Genomic DNA, 6,503 nt, shown 5'->3' with positions numbered 1-6,503 from the left:
AGTCTCTCCTCATAGGGCTTGGCCTGCAAGCCCTTAACCATACGAGTGGCCCTTCTCTGTACCCTCTCCAGGTTATCCGCATCCCTCTTGAAGTGTGGCGCCCAAAACTGCACGCAGTATTCCAACTGCGGTCTGACCAGCGCCCGATAGAGGTGAAGTATCACCTCCTTGGATCTGTTCATCATGCATGTGCTGATGCACGATAAAGTGTCATTAGCTTTTCTAATGGCTTCGTCACACTGACAACTCATGTTCATCTTGGAGTCTGCTAGGACTCCAAGATCCCTTTCTGCTTCCGTTCCACCAAGCAGGTCATTCCCTAGGCAGTAGGTATACTGGACATTTTTCCTCCCTAGGTGCAGCACTTTGCATTTCTCCTTGTTGAATTGCATTCTGTTGTTTTTTGCCCACTTGTGCAACCTGTCCAGGTCTGCTTGTAGTTGTTCCCTGCCCTCCGGTGTGTCCACTACTCCCCACAGTTTTGTGTCATCTGCAAACTTGGACAGAGTACACTTCACTCCCTTGTCCAAGTCGCTGATGAAGATGTTGAAGAGTATCGGTCCAAGGACTGAGTCCTGCGGGACCCCACTGCCCACACCCTTCCAGGTCGATACTGACCCGTCCACTACGACTCTCTGGGTGCGACCCTCTAGCCAATTCGCCACCCACCAGACTGTGTAGTCATCCAAGTCACAGCCTCTTAACTTGTTTACCAGTATGGTGTGGGATGCCGTATTGAAGATCTTCCTGAAGTCTAAGTATACGACATCAATCCCTACTCCTGTGTCCAGGCATTTTGTAACCTGGTTATGGGTTTTTGCAGCTCCTAGTGAAAGGAAAAGTTACATTGGGTGCATCTACACGTGTTGTTAGCACAAAGCAGTAAACTCAGATGCATATTGTGCCAGAGTGTATTGGTCCTGGGTCCTGTATTTGAACATGTGTCTAGGACCACTGCACATTGAGTCCAGTTGGAGTAGCTGGGGCAGGCTGCCAGATGAGGGGGCTGCTCCACCCTGGCTTAACATGGTGGGGAGGGGCTGACTGAGGCATGAGGGCTCTTCAGTGTGGGGCTAGCTAGCAAGAATTGCAATCCAAGTGTGCCTGGAGTGGAGTATTGTAGTAAACAACCATTGATCCTCTGGATCATGGTGTACGCATAAGTCTAGTAAGGTGCCTGATGAATCTACATGTACGGAGTCTTGCGACCATCACACCAAGACCTTAGACACATAGGCCTAGACATGAGTATAGAGGAATGGAGGCTGCCCAATGTCACAACCCAAAGTTGTGGTTTTTCTTGTTTGTGTGCGCTTCGGCATCGCTAAATCACGTTCCCGCCAAATTGCAGCTGTTTTGCACGGTGGAGTGCTCTGTTGTAACAGAGAACCCGCGTGCAAGAGCTTTTCCCGCCAGTTCTGTAGCTTTCTTTGCATAGTGCATTTCTTTTGCATTATGGTGATGCACAATGCAAAGGAGTTCCTGCCATTTGTATTTAGATTCGTGCCACATTATTGGCCGGTTCTAAATGTAGGCATACGTGGCGGCTAGCTATTGGCTTACTAGCTGTACAAAAGGCTTGGGTAGTTTCCGCCCAAGTTGGAGAGAGAGAAAGCACGTGGAGTTCGGGAAAGGAGTGTGAAGATCTCTAAGCGCTGCTGATCCATACGAACCCAGCTTTTTCCTTAAGAGGGCAACAGAGGTTTAATTTGTCGAACCCACGGAGCTTCAACAACTCCGGGGGACCTATTTACCGAACCCTCGGAGCCTTAACAACTCCGAGGCACGTAACCTCTAGCCTCTCCCCGTCGCCGACCGCAGTCCTAGACGTATCCCTATCCTATGGACCCAATTGTCGAACCCACGGAGTCTTAACAGCTCCGGGGGACCTGGGAACCGAGTAACACTCACGGAGATACAGCTGCTCTGTGGGAACGAATTCTTGAACCCGCGGAGCCTGAATCACTCCGGGGTCAAGGAACCGAGTTTATTAGAGTCCTCCACCGAGAACTCAAGCGGAGCTGTGCCTGGAAAGCTGACCAACCTACACCGCGACCACCTTGGGTGAAAGTAAATAATCTTTTCAGTCAACCATTACACCTCCGTGACTGATTCTAGCTCGAGCGTACCAAACCGCGCCGTGGTTTTTCTCCAGCCCCGTGTACCCGGGCTGCCGGCCACAGCCTGTGTGCACAAAGATAGGCCTGGCTCGCCCCTGGCTCGCACGTGGAGACCCAGATGGGATCGAGAGAGAACTCGCACATGGCGATCCAGGTGGGATCGGGAGAGGGCCCGCACACCCAAGACTTAACATCCCCCTGCCCCCACTTTAGGCGGTTGAGACAAATACCAAAGGCCAGACCGAGTTTAGACGTTCAGTGCCTCAGTGGCTGTAGCTTCTACTAGAGAGCCACAGATAAGAAGTGCTGCTGACTACCTAATACCTCAGCAAGGGTGCATTTCTGTCAGGGTGATGTCCCTTAGCCTTTCTCCAAGAAGTACCTGCATGACAGTGGGGGCTATTGTGGTGTCATATACTGGTCTTACTGTGGAGGTTGCAACATTAGTATTTTACAAGAGCTAACCCACTTCTCCCTTCCCTGTCTGAATGCAGCCAGCCCAGCACTATGCTCCTCCTGGTCAGCTGAGGGCTTACCCCCATGTTGTGGCTCCTAGTTAAGGGTTCTAACCCCACAAACGAATGCTGTGGGTGTTCTCTTGCATGGCATACCATCTGTCTCATGCTGCTGGGCTGGAAGAGATGCTGTGGGTCCCTGCCAAGTGCTGCTGGGTCCCTGCTGGAGCCCCTGGTGGGAGTGGGGGGGGAGGCACTGCCTGGGGGTTTAGGCACCCACAGGCTGGAGGCACCATCTGGGCGTGACATGGCTGTCCTGGCAGGTGAAGGTCCCTGTGGGTGCTATATGGGAGGGGCACCTGGCTCTGTGCAGCCATCCCCTGCAGCACCCGATGGCAGCCCCATTGCTGCACTCACTCCTGTTTAAACCCTGCCACCAACTGGGCTTGCAGCTGTCTACCACCAGTCTGCCATGCAACTTTGCCTGACTCTGCTCCCCCTGTAAACCACTAGTTACCTTGTTGCTGCAGCAGCCATGCAGTACTGCAGCCCAGATCAGTGCCGCCTCCCAGGCAGCCCCTGCCAGAGCTGTTTGCCTGACAGCAGGCAGCACCCAGCTGGGAGGTAAACAGTAAACATTAGTATAAATAACCTTTTATATCTAGTCTGTTACAGTGCAGAAATCAGCTTCCCTGCTTACACTGATATTGGAGGGCTACCTTGTGGGGGGAAGGGCATGTGTAGTATATGAGTAAATACAATATAAGTTTCTTTTATTGTTCTGCAAATCTCTTGTTTCCTGTCTATAAGAAAAGTGAATCTTTAGGAGTTCCTTGCAAAGTCTTTGTGTTCTTTTGTTTTTAACTATAATGAGGACCCTGAGAAGTCAAACTGTAACCAAGAGTTCTTTGCCTGTGAGTGGACCTCTGGAGAGAAGATGCTGAAGCTTTTGGGGAGACTAGCAGTAGATGATTATCACTTATCTTGGGTGTCGGGAAGTTGGATCACAGGGTAGTATATCTCAAGGGTACTAGACAGGGAATCTAGATCACTAGTGTATCCCTGAGAAGTGGGACTAACAGTCAATATTTAGACGCTCGCTCTTTAGACTTACCCAGGTAGGATGCAAAAATTAGGTTCATTACAACAGCCTAGCACCCAGCAAAGGAAAGCTGAGCTATGTCTGTAATAGAAAAGTTTCTTTTGAGAGAGAGAGAGAGAGAGAGAGAGAGAGAGAGTGTGTGGGGGGAGACTGCATTGAGTAGCTTCATAATGCCATTTCTGCTGCTTTCTGCAAGTACTACTTTCACATTTGATAAACGATGAAATGCTTTTAAAATTAATTTTTCTATTTCATTGTAGAAAACATGCAATTTCAGTAATTACTGACACTGCATTGAAAGCTCAAATGGTTCTGTAACTTGGTTGTACCTGCATATAGCTTAGGTTGTATTGTCTTTCTTTATTGCTCTGTGTTGCTTATAAGAATTCGTGTGTTCCATTGATCTAGTCGGGAGCCTAATAATTAGTGCCATAAATGTATCTTACTATGATAAATGCATTTTACATTTTCTAATTGTGACACAAACCTCTTTCTCAAATTACCTGAGGGTGTAGGAATTCACTATATGTTTTTCCAGTAGGGAAACCAAAGTTAGTTTTGTGGTCAAGCTTCTGTAGAATAGCATCTTTATTGCATGAGATGTCTATATATTGCAGTTTCGTTTACACAGCCTTATCAAGCTTGTTCGCCTGCACCTTTATCATTCATCTGCTGGATAGGGAATATAGCATTAACTGTAAAGGAATGAATGAAGAAGCACTTAATAAAAGGTGCAGTCTGCAAGTATGTGGCCCACATTTCTTAACTGTAGCAGCGAAAGCCCTGCTTGCAATTGTGTGCCACGCATTTAAAGCAGTTAAGCTTTTGCCTCTGTCATGGTACGAGGTGTAAATTAGTGGGCTGAACTACATCTGCTACTATGCTGCCTGTCCTGTCCCTTATCAGGCACATGCTGTCCTGTCCCAGGCTGCCCTTGTGCCAAAGACTGGCCATCCTTGACCTAGCATAGGCTGTTTTGGAGGCAACACTGAGGTTGCCTAGAGCAGTAGTTTCCAACCTTTTCTATATTGTAGACTGGCATGGGAGTGGGATGGGGTGAATAGAGCCGGCTACCTCCCTCCCGGGGCTGCCCCGCTGCCCAGTGTGTGACAGCTGGTGGCGGAAGCCGCTCATCTGGGCAAATGGACAGGGCTCCAAACAGAGGGCTCATGCCACGACCCCGCAGCCAACCGTCTGTGGTCTGATACTGGGCTGCGACCTGGTGGTTGGGAACCTCTTGCCTAGAGAAAACTGTCCAAACAGCATGACTTGATGTAAAATGTGGTCAGTGAATTAATGTTGTCAAACAAAGGTAGATGTAATGTCACAGGTTCTGCAATGTGCTTTCCAGATGCTGGATAAAGCAGCAACTAGGCCCATCTGATGGTTTTCATAGTGCCTGTTATGTGTCTGGTTTCACGTCAGGTGAGTGTTTACTAGCTTGATGTGAGAAGAGTTGGGCCACACCAGGCGTCTGTGCTCTGTTACGGAATAGCACAAGGTGAGCCTGGAGTTCTCAGTGTCTGTGCATTGGTTTCGTAGGTTGAATGAGCTGATTTGCTCAACAGGTGGTTTTACTTTTTTTTTAATTTCCAGTGAGATCTTGGGGAATGCATTCCTTGAAAGTCAAAGTAGTATGATGCCTAGGTATGTAGGTGTCGGTACAGAAAGATGTTGAGCTGTTTTTGCACGTTGGATGGAAGCAGCTGAGAACTGCCCTCTTGCCCCTTGGTTTAAAGCAGGGGTGGGCAAAGCCTGGCCCAGTAGGGCAGATCGGGCCTGCAGTGGACTCCATTTCCCATCAGCCCCTGCCCACTTTGCTGTGGCTGGTTTCTAGGGAGACCCCAGCAGTGGTGGGCCATGACAGCATGGGGGCCAGGGAGGTAGGGAGGGAAGAGAAGTGGGACCAGAGCCACACTTAGCAAATTGGCTTGTCTCCTACTTTTCTCCCATGCTCCCAGGACTGCAAGGAGGGCTGCAGGGGCACACCCCAGCCTGTAAGACCCTGTAGGAGCAGCCTTGGCAGTGGCTACTGCCCTTGCCCCCTTAGGTACAGATCAGGTGGGGAGAAGGTAGACAGTGGAAAGAATAAGGTATGGAAGTCCCGTGCTTGTAGGGAGGCAGTTAGACAGGCCAAAGCTACCATGGAGCTGAGGATGGCATCCCAAGTTAAGGATAACAAAAAATTATTTTTTAGATATATAGGGAGTAAAATGAAGGCCCAGGGTGGAATAGGACCTCTACTAAATGGGCATAAGCAATTGGTGATGGACAGGGGGGACAAGGCTGAACTCCTCAATGAGTTATTTGCCTCGGTTTTCCTAAGCGAGGGGCAAGACAAGTCTCTCACTGGGATTGTAGAGAGGCAGCAGCAGGGTGCCAGACTACCAAGAGCAGACCCTGAGATGGTGCAGAGGCACTTGGAGGAACTGGATGCGTTTAAGTCGGCAGGCCCGGATGAGCTCCATCCGAGGGTACTGAAGGCACTGGCTGACGTCATTGCACAGCCACTGGCGGTAATATTTGAATGCTCATGGCGCACGGGCTAGGTTCTGGAGGACGGGAAAAGGGCCAGTGTGGTCCCCGTTTTCAAGAAGGGGAGGAATGAGGACCCAGGCAACTATAGGCCAGTCAGTCTCACCTCCATCCTTGGCTAAGTCTTTGAAAAAATTATCAAGGCTCACATTTGCGGGAGCCCGGCAGGACAAATTATGCTGAGGGGAAACCAGCACGGGTTCATAGCAGGTAGATCGTGCCTGACTAATCTAGTCTCTTTTTATGACCAGGTTACAAAACACCTGGACGCAGGAGTAGGGGTTGACGTCA

Source organism: Alligator sinensis, unplaced genomic scaffold (genome assembly GCF_000455745.1).
Source record: "Alligator sinensis unplaced genomic scaffold, ASM45574v1 scaffold608_2, whole genome shotgun sequence".
Classification (NCBI taxonomy): domain Eukaryota; kingdom Metazoa; phylum Chordata; order Crocodylia; family Alligatoridae; genus Alligator; species Alligator sinensis.
The sequence above is the reverse complement of the archived record's forward strand: the minus strand, read 5'-3'. Positions refer to the sequence as shown.